A 17741-nucleotide genomic window follows, 5' to 3' on the forward strand; every position below is an offset into this window, starting at 1 on the left:
CCGGTCCTCTGGACAGGGGCTTTCTCTCACATGGAGCCTGTACAGCACCGGGCGCAATCGGGCCCATCCTAGCGAGGGCCCGGGTGGGACCAGACCGCAAGTAAGGCGTAAGGCTAATCCACTGACTCCAGGGGAGCGAGGGCAGCAAGAGAGAGCAGGGGTTGGCCCCGGGGCCAAGGCACTTGGCTGCACCGCGAGGCGCTGATAGCGAGGGACAGGCCCAGCCATGCGGTGCCCGCGCTTTCCAGTCCCGGACCCTGCGCCCTTCGCCCGCCCCGTCCCCCCGCGGCGCGGCCGGGGCGCAGCGCTTCCCGCTCCCAGGAGCTCGCCGCTCTCGCGGAAACGAGCCTGCGAGGAAGGGAGGCGGCGAACGTCGGGACCTTCCTCGCTGATTGGTCTCCGCCGCTCGCTCTCCCCCCCCCCCCCCAGCTCCGAGCTGGAGGAGGCGGCGATTGGCCGCCCCGGCCTGTCAGTCGGAAAGGCCAAGTTCCATTGCGGGATCGCCTCGCTCCGCGAGCCGGGCTTGGCTGCTGCTGCCGCGGCGGCTGCGGGGGAGCTGGCCGGCTGCTGCTGGGGCTGATGGAGAAGTGATGCTGGCTACCGGGAACCGGGCGGCAGCAGCGGCAGGACCAGGACCAGCCGTGGGAGCCCAGCTGACCCCTCCGTGCTGCCAGCCGGGCGAAGAACAGCAAAGCCAGCTGGTAAGGTCTAGCCACGGGGGAGGTCGATGCCTCTGCCTGGCTCTGTGCGTCCATGCATGGCTGTGAATCCACAGCGCCTTTTGTTGGAGGGGCTGGAGGCAATGCAATGCAGGATAGCGTAGCAGCGCACGGGGAAGCGCTGTGTGTGGGCCAGATGTCTGGGACACAGGGAATCGGCTGGCGGCTGCTGCCGCTGCCGGCTGCAATCGACTTTGACAGGCAGGAGATTGCATGTGTGCGCGTTAGGAGCCACACTTCGCAAGCGTGGTACCTACCTCTCTAGCGATCCTTGCCCGGATGCCCTTCAGGAGCCGTAAGGATGGCTGGAAACGAGCGTGTCTTGCTGGGAGGCTCGGACGAGTGCAAAAGTCCGCCGTGTCTCTCTAGAAAGGTAAAAGCAACGCCGAGCAAAGTGAACTTTATTGCCATAATTACAAGGGGAAGTATTAGCACGCTCCTTCCAAGGGAAGGCAGACTCCAGCGAGGCACAGTCATGTCACCAGTATTGCTGGAGAAGAGGCCAGTAAAGTGAGGAAACAGAGGGCTGTTAGTGAAAAAATGGCCGGGGAGGGGGGGTATTCTCTTTTATAGTGTAGACCTAAAGCCCTACAAGCTCAGCTGTTCCCCTCTGTACTTTCCTTGCTGCTGTTGAGCTTCACATGGCTTTGGAGACGATGAAGTGCCAACATCCAAACTCATTCAGTGCTCCTCCTGAAGCAGCTCCAGACAGCGTGAATCTCAGGGTTTGGTTTAGGGGACACGTTTCCCAGTTTTCGGTAACTACTATAAACTGTGTTGCAACGGGGAAACAAAGGGCTCTTCTTCTGTGCGCGAAGCGGAGGGAATTTAGAAATCCAACGGCTGTGTGAACTGTCAGCTCCTTCAACAGGATGTGTAGCTATTTGCCAGCCGCCACTGTTGACTTCCCAAATGTTTTCTATGAGGGGAACTATCATCGCTTTCAAAGACTGATGCAGGGTAACCGCTAAAAAAGCCAGATTGCCAATTAACGGAATAGTTTTAACCTTCTGTTTCTGTAACCATCCCAACAGGGTACTGGATTTTATTTTCTGTAGAAAGAGCTGAAATGAGCTTGCTTTTTATTACACACTGCAGATGGGTATTGCTGGTTGGCTGAGTTTGAATCAGTTTCCCTCGGTAAAATTGACCAGAGAAGACACTGAATAGTATTTTTAACTTTTAAAAAATGGTTTTACTAATCCAGTTAGCATTGACTCATTCTTTTAAGGGTAATTAAAACGTAAGTAATAAAAATGGAAAATATAAAAGCTGCTCCATGTTGTCATACTAGGGATGGAAAAATAGGTAGTGCTTGAGAAAGGTGTGTTTAAGCAAGCATGCACCAAGGACCTCTTTAGAGAACAGCAAATTACTAGAGACCTTGGTAGTGGAAATCCTTATTACAAGTAGCCTGACCTTGACCTGATGACAGTCATTAAAACACTTTTTAAATTAGAGATTATGTAAACATTAACTCAGACCATTTGAATGGAAAATTCATATGCACAGAAAAATTAATAGAAAACAAATTTGTTATGGCTGATTTATGCTTTTGTAAAAGGCTAAAAATGGTAAGTTCAAAGAAAACTTCTAATATAGCAAATGGGGGTGGGGGAGGGAAGGAGGGAAATAAAGTCAGTGGCTGTTAAGACTTCTAAAGAATTTCAAAGACTAAATCCTGGTTCTTTTCCCACACATAATTTTCTATTTTTTCATTACTCTTTAGCATGAATTACTCTGTGATATAAGACCAAACATTTCATCTCTTTAAAACAGCAGTGTTTTAAACCAGTGTTGAATATTCTTAATTTGTTAAAATATTCTTTAACTTACCTTTAAAAGTTCTTTGATTAATTTTATTCTTTTCTTAATTAAATCTTGATTGCACAATATTTTAAATAATTGTTGGTATACTTCTATATTTTCTTATGATGGGCTTGATCCTGCACCCATTCATGTCACTGAGAGTCTTATCAAGCAGAAATGTAATTTGAATTATTTTTATTTATTATTTTATCTGCAGATCCCTCAGCCATAATCCTGAGTGTTTAAAATGCTGCTCAACATGTTAAGAAGTTGTTTTATGTATTAAAATGTGTATAACGTATCAAGAATACTTAATTCCAAGTTTATGATTCTTTTCTAGCTGTCAAAAAACCACAACAATACTGTGTGGATTTGGTGCTCTAACACTTGCAAAGTAATCTGATAAATTAACTAAATTACTGAAATTTGACACCATGCATGACAAACATTTTTAAAAATTACAAAATCATATGATAGATGGCAGAATGGACAACGAGCGTAAACCATATTATCACAAAGTGTTTATATTTCTGCACACTCTGGAGAGATGAAGTCCAGTGTTGTGGCTGGACAGTAAATACTAAGTGTAAGTTCTACACCTCAGATCTTTTATGACTAATACAACATTATTCTTCCCACTTTGTATTTAGTAGATAAATATCTTTATTTACAGAACATAAAATGCAATTTAAATTCAGGTGCCTGTCTAGCATATAGATTTTCAGTGGATCTAGCGAAATCAAAAACTGGTATGAAGAGATGACTATAAAAATATCAGTTAACTTGACACAGTTAATTTATTTAAAATATTTTAAGCTAATTTGGGTGTCCTGTAAAGAGAAAATAGTAGTAGCAGCACTGCAGCTAGAATCAGGTACAGTGCAGATAGTCATGATGCGTGATCTCCTAGTCCCATTCAGTTATTCCAGTCTGCCTCATACCAACCCAAAGTACCTGTACATGCCCCCTACGGATGGATGGTGCCAAAAGTTCTAGTAGTTTTGAGATACGGACAAATGTTATTTTTGACAAGGGATTAAGTGGAAACAACCAAACTAATTTTTCTTGTGACCTAAACTAGATTTTAATCTAGATATCCAGATTGTAAAAGAATAGTCTATTAATGGACTGAATCCTCTTCTACGCACCCTTAATCATGTGAGGAGTCTCATTTACTTTAGTGGAATTATTCACGAGTAAATATTTACAGGATCAGGTCCTAATTTACTGCATCACCTAAATTTATTTAACTGAATCATTTTCATTATAGGTACTATGAAGCATTTTACAAAAATTGAAACATTTTAACTCATTTATATTTCTGTGGAAATGTGCCAAATCTAATGTCACAGTAATATATATAAGCAAGAGGAACTAGGAAGTGGATTTTGGTATAACAAAAGGCCTAATCAATCACTAGAAATTATCATGATTTGATCGATTATATGATTTTTCAACAATGCTTTTTTCCTTTATTATGGATTTATGACTCAGATCTTTCTAGAGCTGTATCAAAATGAAAGTGCAGTTTCTTAAACCACACTAGATTTGCTTTATTTAGATTTCCTGTTTATAAAATAAGCAAAACAAGTCCCTCCTTTCCCAATACATTTGTAAGTCTTACCAATTGGAGACTATCAAAATAACACAAAATCCTGGATTTTCCTTGCCTGTATATACATCAGTGATTTTTGCAGGGAACTCTTAATAAATAAATAATATAAAGAAAATATAGAAAGGAAAATTAATCATTCTAGCATGTTGCAACCTGCTCCCCATTTAATTGCCAAAATAAAGATGTAAAGCAATGTATTAAAATATTGGTGATGTAATTTGCCACGTGTAGTAGTAAAATTATTTATTTTGATGCAGCTAGGAAAACCAACTTCCATTCTGTTTAGAAATGAGAAATTTGTATATACATTTAGTTAAAAAAAAAAGCTTTGTAAGAAAATTATAGAAAGAACTAATGAATTTTAAATACTTTATGTAGCTCCTTCCTTCAGTTGTATTAAATCATGCAAACTGTACATTGATCTTTTGAAAAGCTAATTCCATTTTTGAACTTCAGTAAAAACACTGACTTGTATCCTCTCCAGAAAATGCAGCGTCAGTAACTTCTGGTCCATGGAAGCTCTGCAGACCGTCCTGGATATGGAGAAGTGTAAAATATACCCTAAGATGACTTTTTATCTTCCCCATTTACTCATATGTCAGCTTGTTCCAAACGTTTCCAAAGTGTCATAAGATACTGATAGGTGCATAACACTGCTTTAGGCTGTATGTATGGATGCCTAAGATGGCTTCTGTCTGAGGAGCAAATGCTGCATGGAGGCTGATCCACCTCCCATTGACTTCAATGGAAGTTGGATCAGGCCTCATAAAGCATTTCCCATTGACATCCATGAGGATTGCTCTTAAGCAGAGACTGCAGATTCAGGTCCACAGGCTGAGGATAAACTCATTTTCCAACAGATGAAGAGGGGCAGAGGCAGGCAGGTTCTTCTCTCACTGACTGACATACTCATATGCAGTGTGGGTTGCAGGAGATTAGACAGACAAGGTGGGTGAGGTAATATCTTTTACTGGACGTACTTCAGTTGGTGAGAGTAACAAGCTTTTGAGCTTGCACAGAGCTCTTCTTCAGATCTGGGAAATGTACTCAGCGTCACAGCTAAATACAAGATGGAACAGGATTGTTTAGCATAAATATTTAACACATATGTGAAGGTGAAGCGGCCCATTAACACCTCTCCAGTCATGGAGGGAGGGAAAGGAATGCAGGAAGTGGGGGGAGAATGCATCTTGGGGGAGGGGGGGAGTTATTAGTGGGTTATAGCGTATTGTAATAAACCATAAATCCAGTGTCTCTATTCAGTCCGTGATTTTTAGTGTCTAGCGAAGTTATGAATTTAAGTTGCCATGCTTGTCTTTTGAAAGTGTTATGTGTTTTCCTTTGAGAATGAGGACTGATAGGTCAGAAATAGAGTGATCACTGGTGATAAGGTGTTTTTGTCTTTTATCTTTTTCCTGTGTGAGTTCATTCAAGTATGTAGTGATTGTCTGGTTTCATCCACATAGTTGTTACTGGGCATTTAGTGCACTGGATAAGGTGCACCATGTATTGTGATAGGCATGTGTAGGACCCATGGATGTTGAAAGGTGTGTTGATCATTGTAGCAGTGGAGATATGTCTGCAGGTTTTGCATCTGTTGTTCTAGCAGGTCTGGTGCCACTTTGAATTGGTGTGCCCTGGTCTGTGGGGACCTTGCTTCTGATGATGAGCTTGGAGAGGTGGGGAAGTTGTCTGAAGGCTAGAAGAGGGGGTACAGGGAAGATTACTTTCAGGATGGAGTCCCTATTGACTATTGGTTGTAGTTGTTTAATGATACCTCATACCGGTTCCAGTGTAGGGTCAGAGATGACAAGAAGGGGTGTGGGATCAGAGGGGGTATTATTTCTGTATTGTAGAAGGTTCTTAAGAGGTATTTGGGTGGCTCATTTCATGGTGTGATCTACTTCTCTGGTGGAATGTCCTTGTTTGGGGAAGACAGTTCTGAGTGTGTGAAGGTATACATTGTGGCCTTTCTCCTAAGAGCATATTCATTGGTATTTGAGTGCCTGGGCTTTAGATAACAGATTTCTTGATATGTTTGGGGTGGTTACTGGATCTATGAAGGTAAATGTGGTGATCCGGGGGTTTCTTGTAAATAGCTGTCTGTTGGGTTCCATTATTGAAGCTGATTGTTGTGTCCAGGAAGTTGAGGCTAGTGTGGGAGTGTTCCAGAGAGAATTTAATAGATGGGTGGTGGTTGTTGAAGTTGTGGTGGAAATCTATGAGGGAGTTCAAGTCATCTGTCCAGAGGATGAAAATATTATCAATGTATTTCAGATATATCATTAGTTTTGTGGTACATTTGTCCAGAAATTCTTCTTCAAAGTGGCCCATGAAAATGTTGGCATATTGGGGAGCCATCCTAGTACCCATGGCCTTTCTCAAAGTGTTTGTTGTTGACTGAAAATTTGTTATGGGTGAGGATGAAATGGATAAGTTTGGCAATGTGTTTGGGGTGGATATCTGATGGTTGTCCATTGTCTTGTAAATATTTGAGGCAGGCAGCTATGCCATCATTGTGGGTGATGTTGGTGTATATGGAAGTGACATCCATGTTGGCAAGGATGGTGTTCTGAGGAAGGTTGTTAATGTGGAGTTTGTGGAGGAAGTCTGTTGTGTCTTGGAGAAAGCTGGCCCTTGTGTGGTGAGTGGTTTGAAGTCCCACTAGCTAGTGATCAAACCAGTAGACGAAGGGGGTACCATTGCAGTCTTCAGCCATGATGACAATGTTAACAAGGCAACAGAAGCTCTCTGACACCACCTACTATAAAAAACTCAAAGAGGACCCAACACCACAATTTACCCAGGAACTTAAGGACATCATCAAATCCTTCCCCAGACAAACCCAAGAGAAACTCTATATGCTTCCCAAGATGCATGATCAAGGGAACCCAGGCAGACCCTTCATAACTGGCCATGGCATTCTTAGTGAAGGAATATCGGGACTCTCAGAAACCATCCTCAAACCACTCACCACACAAAGGGCCAGCTTCCTCCAGGACACAATGGACTTCCTCCACAACATTAACAACCTCCCCACATTCCTTTCCCCACTATGACTAAAGGGGTCTTAATAGGCTACTTCACCATGAATGGCCCCTTAAAATGTGTGAACTATTTATTTTAAACATTCTGTTCCATATTGTATTTAGCTGTGACACACTGAATATATTTCCCAGATCTGAAAAAGCTCTGCGTAAGTTTGAGAGCTTGTCTCTTTCACCAACCGAAGTTGGTCCAATAAAAGATATTACCTCACCCATCTTGTCTCTCTAACTAATGCTCTGTCAGCCAGGAAAAAATTTCCAAAGGGCAGTGCAGCCTAAAGATGTGTCTTTGACAGCAATATTCTGCAGCTCAGTCAGGTGGAAGTGAAGGACAGATAGGGACAAAAATGACTGGCCTCTCTGAGAATTGGATCTCCGTATGAGGCATGTTAGTCCAGTCTTAGGGCTTTAGGAGTTGTGATAGACTGAATGGGCCCAGCTGTGATGATGCGTTATGAATCTCATTTTCAGTCCTCGAGCTCTCCCTCCATTGGTCACTGCTAATAACAATTATTATTATACTCAACACTTACATTTCAGTTTTCATTCAAAAGCACTATTTTACACTGTATTCAGGCATAATTTCACACAACACTGAAATACAGCCACATCTAGGGTTTTATAGTGCACAGCAACACTACACAACAACTTAGAACTTTTCCAATTTTGGATCTGACCAAACCAAATATTCATTTATACACACAGCCCTTTTGAAAAGTGCCATATACAATTTAAATAATATGATATATTCAGGTAGTCAGAATGTAATTATTCCTATGGAGTTTAGCCAGGACATCTAGGTCATCACTTCTGCCTTTGCAGAAAATGCCGGGCCATCAGGAAATAGCCACAAACCTTTCTTAGTGCCTCTTATACCATGTTTGGGTACTGGCTTAATCAGAAAAGAAGAGGGAAGAATACTGTCTATCAAATCACCAGCATCTCTTCCACACACAGGTTTTTCTCTTGTGGTCTCCTATACAAGTATCAGATTTAACAATGCTTAGCTTGTGAGATCTGACACAATCAAAGCCGGTGGTGTTCTGATGCAGATAACATGCAGGAGCTTGCCTCCCTCTGAGCTGTTCTGTAGCTCCTCCACGTGAAGGGCTGTTGTTTTGTTTCTTTAGTCCTTCAGCAGGTGGCCACATTTTCAAGTGAATAGGTAGCTCTGCTGAGGAGCATCATCTGTGGCTTTGTGGGGGTTGTGCCAGCCAGAAGGCTGCAGATATTTCCTGCTGGATCAGGCCCTGAATTTGTTAAAGGATACCATTACTACTTGCTACTCTGAAACCTGTCATTACTAATTTATTACTTAGAGTTGGATCTTGTATATTAGAAGAAAAGTAGAATAAATAACTCTTCTCTTATGTTCAGATTTGATATTTACTTTATATAGCAGGAGATTTAAGTAGGGGAGCAAATTTTTAATATTCTCTGTAGTTAGTCAGATCTTAAAAAGAAAGTATTATGGAATGTGTCACATTCCCGGGTACAATCCAGACCACTGGTGATTATGACTAGTTCAGAAAAGTGTATGGATTAATAATTTAGAGCAATCTTGACCCCCCCCCCCCATGATGAAGTCTGTGTTTAGTGGTGGAGGGGAAGGAAAACTCTACAAGATGCCCCTCCTAGTGTTTCTCCCAAACCATAGCATTGGGGGAATGGGTGCAGTGGGGTACAGAGTTTGCCCTCTTAGTGACTGCAGTTAAAGTTACACTTAATCAAATCAAACATTTGTAAGTATGGAAATGCATAATTATGATCACATAAATAACCTTAACTCTGCCCTCACACTACTTAATAAACAGTCTCGGGCCCAAACATCTCCTAATTAATCATCCTCCATTCACATATTACATTGCATACCTACACCAAAGAAATGGACAAAGTCCTTCCAACATTTTCAGTAGAGGTCTGTGTGCCATAAATACCCACTGGAGTGTCCACTGCAAACGTGTTCATAGAGTGAGTGCGCCACGATCTGCACTGGCTTCCCATGCGTTTTTGGATGGAGTTTAGATATTGGTATTGACCTACAAAGCCCTATATGGTTTAGGACCTTCCTACCAGAGAGGCTGCTAGTCTCCCCATGACATACCACCATAGGAGAGATCAGCAGAGATGCTCAAATTGGACCCCCCCCCCGCCCCAATATAAAAGAGAAGGAATCACTGGCAGGGTGTTCTCCATTCCTGTGAAATACCCTGGTCAAAAATAGCCCAAATCTGTTGCTCTTCAGGGCATCCTTCTTAGGAGGGTTGCTGAAGAAGCAGATATTGTTGAGGACGATGATTAGGGAAAAATGGGGAATATGTTTTATTCTTGTACTACTTTGTAACATTATTATTATATAATCATAGGACTGGAAGGGACCTTGAGAGGTCATCTAGTCCAGTCTGCTGCACTCATGGCAGGACTAAGTACTATCTAGACCATTCCTGAGAGGGGTTTGTCTAACCTGTTCCTAAAAATCTCCAATGTTGGAGATTCCACAGCCTCCCTAGGCAATTTCTTCCAGTGCTTAACCACCCTGACAGTTAGGAAGTTTTTCCTAAAGTCCAACCTAAACCTCTCTTGCTGCAATTTAAGCCCATTGCTTCTTGTCCTATCCTCAGAGGTTAAGAAAAACAATTTTTCTCCCTCCTCCTTGTAACAACCTTTTATGTACTTGAAAACTGTTATGTCCCCTCTCAGTCTTGTCTTTTCCAGACTAAACAAACCCAATTTTTTCAATCTTCCCTCATAGGTCATGTTTTCTAGACCTTTAATCATTTTTGTCACTCTTCTCTGGACTCTCTCCAATTTGTCCACATCCTTCCTGAAATGTGGCGCCCAGAACTGGACACAATACTCCAGTTGAGGCCTAATCAGCGCGGAGTAGAATGGAAGAATTACTTCTTGTGTCTTACTTACAACACTCCTGCTAATACATCCCAGAATGATGTTTGTTTTTTTTACAACAGCATTACTGTTGACTCATATTTAGTTTGTGGTCCACTGTGGCCCTCAGATCCCTTTCCACAGTACTCCTTCCTAAGCAGTCATTTCCCATTTTGTATGTGTGCAACTGATTGTTCCTTCCTAAGTGGAGTACTTTGAATTTGTCCTCATTGAATTTCATCCTATTTACTTCAGATCATTTCTCCAGTTTGTCCAGATCATTTTGAATTTTAATCCTATCCTCCAAAGCACTTGCAACCCCTCCCAGCTTGGTATCGTCCGCACACTTCATAAGTGTACTTTGTATGCCATTATCTAAATCATTGATGAAGATATTGAACAGAACCGGACCCAGAACTGATCCCTGTTGGACCCCAGTCGTTATGTCCTTCCAGCATGACTGTGAACCACTGATAACTACTCTCTGGGAATGGTTTTCCAACCAGTTTTGCACCCACTTATGGCATTAAAAAGTTAGTTATTATTTCTTTCCTTGATTTATCATTTTGAGTATTTGTCAGACACACCTAAAGTGTTCAGATGGGTGCCTCTTGTTATTTTGTTAATCTAAAGAATAAATAAATAGAGAATTTACCTTTTCAACCCTTTAGAGACCTCATTCTTGTAGATTAGGTCATCTTCAGGATCTGCTACGTACACCTCACTATGATGCAGTATTTAAACTATTGTGCATCCAGCTTTAGATAATTGCAGCCATAGGCTCCAGACTTTGATGTATTTTCAACTGTAACTCAATTTAACGGGATGATTTTGTTTTGGAATTAACATATATATGTTTCCTTAGAGCGTGCACGTCTGTAGTCTGAGATTTGCTTTTAGAGACTTGTGGCCTAAAGTCAGCTTTGCTGATCTTTCCATCCATTTGATAACACAGATTGCCAGAATCTCTTTACACAAAGAATAAGCAGTAATTGTACCCTACTTGGTTTGATTCGTATTTTATTCTCGATATACTTGAAGTTAACATGGAGTTTGTCTTTGCAAGAAAATTAGGGAACAGGGTCTACCCGCAATGAGCTGACATGATGTTAAACTTGACTTGTCCCTATCAGCAATTAATACAAAATCATGGTCTTGTGTTAGTTAGCCCAACTACTCAAGGTTGCATTCAGATGTGGGATAGTGAATACAAGACTGTGGACTGCTGCATGGTAGCATGTGCAGATGTCATGCATGGGCATAAATACTCCTCTGTAGCATTTGAGCATTGTCCTCTTTAAGACTATGCCACATGAGTAATAGATGAAAGGTAAGTCTCGTGAGGGGAATGAGTGGACAGTAGCAGAATCCATGCAGAATACATTCTAAAGCAGGGGTGGGCAAACTTTTTGGCCTGAGGGCCTCATTGTGTTTTGGAAATTGTATGGAGGGACGGTTAGGGGAGGGGGTCGTGGCCTGGCCCCTACCTCCTATCCGCTCCCCCACCCCCCAGGACTCCTGCCCCATCCAACCCCTCCTCTCATTCCTGACTGCCCCCCCGGGACAGCTGCCCCATCCAACCACCCGTTCTCCCTGTCCCCTGACTGCCCCTGGAACCTCTGCCCCCTGCCGCCCCATCCAAACCCCCTCCTTCCTGACTGCCCCCCCCCCCCCGGGACCCTTGCCCCCATTCAACCCCCTGTTCCCGCCCCGACCCCTATCCACATCCCCACCCTCTGACCACCACCCTGAACTCTCCTGCCCTCTATCCAACACTCCACCCACACACACACACACACACCGCTTCCTGCCCCCTTACTGTGCTGCCTGGAACACCGGTGGCTGGCAGCACTACAGCTGCGCCACCCGGCTGGAACCGGGCCACGCCGCCGCCGCCACCATGCAGCACAGAGCACCAGGTCAGGCCGGGCTCTGCAGCTGCACTGCCCCAGGAGCTCACAGCCCCGCCGCCCAGAGCGTTGCGCCGGCAGCGAAGCAAGCTGAGGCTGCGGGGGACGGGGGACAGCAGGGGAGGGGCTGCGGGCGAGCCTCCTGGGGCAGGAGCTCAGGGGCCGGGCCGGATGTGGCCTGCAGGCCATAGTTTGCCCACCTCTGTTCTAAAGGCACACACACTGAACATCACTTGTGCTGCTTATCTGACTTATACAGACTACCATTCTAGGGCTGCACTTGGCTCCTAATGTCTAATTATAACAATAATATTCTTTTTGTTGAGATGTACATAATCATTAGCCCACTTTTTGTAGTCTATGTTTCTGAGACATCAGCACAATTTTAGTAGTTTCTCCTCAAGGAGAGCTATACATACTTATAATGAAGGAGAGTATTTTCCTGTGGGTGATATACAAGCAGTGTGCCACATTGATGCAATCACCTAGAAATAGTCCAAATCCATGTAGAAAGAGTATGAAGCATTTTTACAAAAAAAATAATTTTCTTCTCAATTAAGTAAGTCAGATTTTTGGTCTTTTAAGCACCTAATACAAGTATAATTAACAAGGCTTCAGATTTGCATATTTTTTAAAAATAATAAATCATAGAGCAGTCATGGTAAATGTAAAAGTCACAGGCTTAGGGGGAAATGGTGTGTAAGGTCATCAGAGTGCCATTTAAAGTGGGCAGGGCCTCCCCCCCGTCAAGACAATGAGCAGCTGGGCCAAACCTGAGTGGCATTGCAACCCCCGTTATGTCAGTTCGCAATGCTGAGAGCGGGACTATGGAACCAAAGAAAAGTCATAGACAAACAGAAAAATCACCATACCTATGACACTTTTACCACTGTGACAAACCTGCAGCCCTAATAATTAGTATATTTATGTTCTTGTACTGTACAAACTGTTCAGTTTTATTTTATCAAGCTTGGAAAGATCAGATCCATCTAGAAAAAAAGCTAATGAAAGAAAACTGTTCAAATCTCAGAGAATTTATGAAGGTAACACAACACATCAGTTCTACCTGAAAATGTTTGACAGCAGACTTTGAGTACTTTTGGTGTTTGTTATTAACCCCCAGATAGTGCTTTTCATCTAGAATGTATGCTTAAAATGGTTCTAAAGTGCCAGTTATGTGCTGCCTGGAATTGGCTACTGAACTGACTCAGTGACAAGCCAGGAAGCAGAGTGACACAGGGTGGAAGATTGGCTGCAAGATTCAAAATTAAGTACATGACAAATGATCCTACTAAGGAGATGTTGACTTAAATAGAGTAGCTAAGGTCCAAAGCAGTGTCAGTCATTGAAGTCAGTGGGGATTGTACTACATGCAGAGTGCTTGACGAACTGGGTCCAAGGCTCCAATCCTGCAAACATTCATGCAGGGGTTTAACTTCAACAATGCAGTTAGTCCCCTTGAAGTACATGGGATTACTCACGTGCTTAAAGTTAAGTGCTTTGCTGAATCAGGGCTAAAGTATACAAGATATGTTGTGTTCTTTCACACCTATAATTAGAACTTTTTTTTCTTGGCACACTTATTGGAAGTTGTTTTTTATTTGAAGATTTCAGATCTTTATTTGAAGTCAGACATTCACATATAGGAACCAGTGAATATTACATAAACTCTAAAAATCTGTAATAGAATTTCAATAGCTATATTCCACTACTATCATATTTAACATTAAGTAACATTACACACTGATTTACAACTAGTTAAAAATGTTTGGGGCTCAACTGTGTCCCATTACACTGGTGTAAATCTGTAATAATTCTGATGAATCCTGGTGTAAATGAGAGCAGCACCTTATGTTCTTATCATAACACAGAAGATACGTTAAAGAACCAGTTTATGTAGCTAGCCTATTCAGAATACTTCTCTTCCAGATAAAATACAAAATCATGATATATTTGGGTTAGTGAGAAAAGAATGTAATGCATGAAAGCGTCAGACAACAAAGAAATTAAATAAATGACCCAACTTTTACAACTTCTTCACTGTTGCGTTCATTAATATTTTTCCTGATACTAAAGGCAAGACTAGTAACTTATTATTTAGTTTAAAAAGACACTTTTGAAGACAACTTCCAAACTGAGACATGAGCGTGATTTTTCTCCTTATGTATTATACAAGAAGATTGTAAAAAATAAGGGTGTTCATTATGGAGCCAGTATTCATTTTTCCTCTTTGAGAGTTTGGTGTCAGTATGACCTGAAATCTTCTGTTAAATGAGTTTGGTGAATTTAGCTCCCTAATGGACTGTTCTCCACATCATAAAATCTCTGCTTATCATCTGGCACAATTAGCCAGCACTATATTCTCAAAATTGTTCATACCAAAAGTAGATGTCTGGAGAATTTGCTAGCAAAGCAAAAAAAGCACTTATGCAGTGTATTTGAGAGATACATTCTGCCATTGCACTAACTGGCCCCCTCATGCATTTTATAACTTTATTTTTCTTATACAATGTTTATTTATAACTTTCAGAAAGCAAAACTTGATAAAATGACCCATCTCACAAAACTAGTCAGAAAAAAAAGCAAAAAAATCCTCTATCATCCCCTGGTTTCCCCTCAAAATGTTGTACGTGAATTCTATATAATATACTGTTATGCTTAAGAGTGTTGGTGGCTGACCATAAGCATGTCAGTTGAAGCTGATGTACATGCTAACTATTTTTCATTCAGGATAAATGAGGGTTCAGTTATATGCCCCTTTATTTAGAGGTAACTGAAACATTACAAGTCACTACCCAAGGCCCAGGACTGCATGGGAAGGCCTGAGCAAAAACTGATTCAGGGAGAATAGGGGGAGTTTCCCTAGGACAGATTAGAAACACAGGGACTGGGATACTGATTGACTCATGGATTTTAAGGCCAGAAGGGACCATCATGATCATTTAAGTCCAGTGGCTCTCAATCTTTCCAGACAACTGTACCCTTCTCAGAAGTCTGATTTGTCTTGCGTATCCCCAACTTTCACCTCACTTAAAAACCACTTGTTTACAAAATCAGACATAAAAATACAAAGTGTCACAGCACACTATTATTGAAAAAATTACTTTCTCGTTTTTACCATATAATCAATTGGAATATAAGTTTTGTACTGACATTTCAGTGTGTAGTATATAGAACAGTATAAACAAGTCATTGTCTGTATGAAATTTTAGTTTGTACGTACTTCACTAGTGCTTTTTATATAGCCTGTTGTAAAACTAGGCAAGTAGCTAGAAGAGTTGATGGACCCGTTGAAGACTTCAAGTTACAGAGAATCCACCATTTACCTAGTTTAAACCTGCAAGTGACCCATGCTCCTTGCTTCAGAGAAAAGCGAAACCCCCCAGAGTCCCTGCCAATCTGACCCAGGGGAAAATTCCTTCCCGACCCCAAATATGGCAATCAGATAGACCCTGAGCATGTGGGCAAGACCCACCAGCTAGACACCTGGGAAAGAATTTGCTGTAGTAATTGAGAGCCCTCCCCATCTAGGGTCCAGCCATTGGAAATATTTGCTGCTAGCAGTCGCAGATTTGCTACATGCCATTGTAGGTAGTCTCATCATATGATCCCCTCCATTAACATATCAAGCTCAGTCTTGAAACAAGGTAGGCTGGTGGAAGTGTGTGTGAAGAAAGCCAGAGATGAACTGGTAAGCATGGTCCTAGGAGGAAGCTGAGAGAGCTAGAGCTTCTTTTGAGCACATCAGGCTTGGAAACTGGGAGCAAGGAAACTGCTTCCTGTTGTTCGTTCCTACTGTGTTCAGGGAAACATTCTTTATAAATAAACAGGATTGCAGCAAAGAAATGCCTGACTCGATCATCAATTTCTCTCCCTAATGGAAACAAACTGGTTATGCCATGAATATTGGCTAGCTGCTGCTGCCAAGGAGCCACCATACTATTTGGGCTGTACATAATTTTATAAGAAATATACTATACTGTAGTAATAAATTCATGGTGTCCCAAGACTCTATGGTTGGTACTGTGTCTTCGCTATTACCATTTGGAACTTAGAACTCAGATTTTCGTACTCCAAAAGCTCAGGCCCTTGTCACTTGAGCTAAAAGGAAATTATTCTTAGCTGTTAGCAGTAGAAGGCCTATGAAACATAGTTGAGCACTTTTGAGTCTATCCAGTAGAAGGCAGTGATGTATATTCACACTAGCCAATTAATATAGGTTTATATATATATTACAGTGGCAATTTTCAACCTGTAGTCTGTGGACCCCTGGGGGTCCTCAGACTATGTTTAAGATTTCCAAAGGGGTCTGCACCTCCATTTGAAATTTTTTAGGGGTCCACAAATGAAAAAAGGTTGAAAACCACTAAATTACAGTGTTTATGTAATTCTCAAAATGCTGAACCTATGCTATGTGGCTTTTGGTAGTCTTAATTTAAATTGCCAGACTTTTAAAACAAAGCAGTCCTATTCAGAAGTATGTTTTATACACAAGAGTAGAGAACAATTCTTTCTTATTTCTCTGAAATAAATAAAATTCCCCTCTTTTTACCTTAATTCAAGGAAGCCTATGGAAATGTTATAGCATTGGACGCTAGTGGTTTAGGAATTTTGCCATTTCATAAGTGTCTTTCTTTTTGGTGTGATGGTTTTGGGTAAATCAGATTGTGTATATAATATGTGCTGTCTTATTACACATGGTCACTTGAATGCCTAGAGCCTGTTATGATCAGGAAGCTTTACTATCTTTTCTAAAGTTTGTCTGTATTTTCTGCTTGATTACTCAACCAAGTTACTTCAGACTTTTGTTTGACCATAGATAATTTGACTATTAGAATGTCTTGTAGCTAGAGTTCTGACATCAGCAAATAGGTCAAGCCATATCTGAAAGAGTCTTGTGCATTTTGTTCTGCGTGCCAATGAATTGAAGACTCAAAATTATTTTCAGTTCTGTTTGAAGGCTTTTGTGGTAAGACATGTTTAATGTTTTGATAAAAAGTCTTTTCCACTCAGATGCCAATATAACATCTACATAGTTTCCCAAGCCACCAGCTCCAACTGCATTGCAAACAATGTTGTGGGTTGTATTTTAGATTCAGTATATATTTGTATTTTAGTTGTGCTATCCAAAGCATTTAAAAATATAAGTTCTACACATTTCAGGCTGAAGCAAGTTTTATATTTCTTGTCTGCTCAATGTGAACAGGGCTCCAGGTGGGGCCAGAAATGAGGGGTTCAGGGTGCGAGAGAGGGCTCTGGGCTGAGGCTGCAGGAGGGGGCTCAGGGCTGGGGCAAAGGGTTAGGGGCTGTGGGCTCCAGCAGGGGGTTGGGGTGTGGGAGGGGATTCTGGTCTGGAACAGGAGGTTAGGGCATGGGAGTGGGTGCGGGGTCCCAGCGGTGCCTACCGTAGCTCCCAGGAAGCAGCCGCAAGGTACCTGCAGCCCCTAGGTGCATGGACGGCCAGTGAGGCTCTGCACGCTGCCCTCGCGTCTGCAGGCACTGCCCCCAAAGCTCCCATTGGTTGTGGTTCCCGGCCAATGGGAGCTGTTTAGCTGGCACTCGGGGCGCGGGCAGTGTGTGGAGCCTCCCTGACTGCCCGCACACCTTTGGGCACCCAGTGGCTGCTTCTGGGAGCTGCACGGAGTTAGGGCAGGCAGTGAGCCTGCCTTAGCCCCAGGCCTCTGCTGCGCCACTGACCGGACTTTTAATGTCCCGGTCGGCAGTACCGACCGGAGCTGGCAAGGTCCCTTTTTGA

At 42.3% G+C, this 17741-nt stretch overlaps 1 protein-coding gene across 2 annotated transcripts in view; it reads left to right on the forward strand.

Annotated features, from left to right (window-relative positions):
* Window positions 1-486: 486 nt before the first annotated feature.
* B3GALT1 (beta-1,3-galactosyltransferase 1) overlaps window positions 487-17741 on the forward strand; it is a 332372-nt gene continuing 315117 nt past the window's right edge. For both annotated transcript variants that reach the window (XM_084644139.1, XM_084644138.1), the window contains exon 1: window positions 487-701. The gene's annotated coding sequence lies outside the window, so the exon portion shown is untranslated. The remainder of the gene's footprint in view (window positions 702-17741) is intronic.

This window comes from Lepidochelys olivacea (genome assembly GCF_965140295.1).
Source record: "Lepidochelys olivacea isolate rLepOli2 genome assembly, chromosome: 11".
NCBI lineage: Eukaryota > Metazoa > Chordata > Testudines > Cheloniidae > Lepidochelys > Lepidochelys olivacea.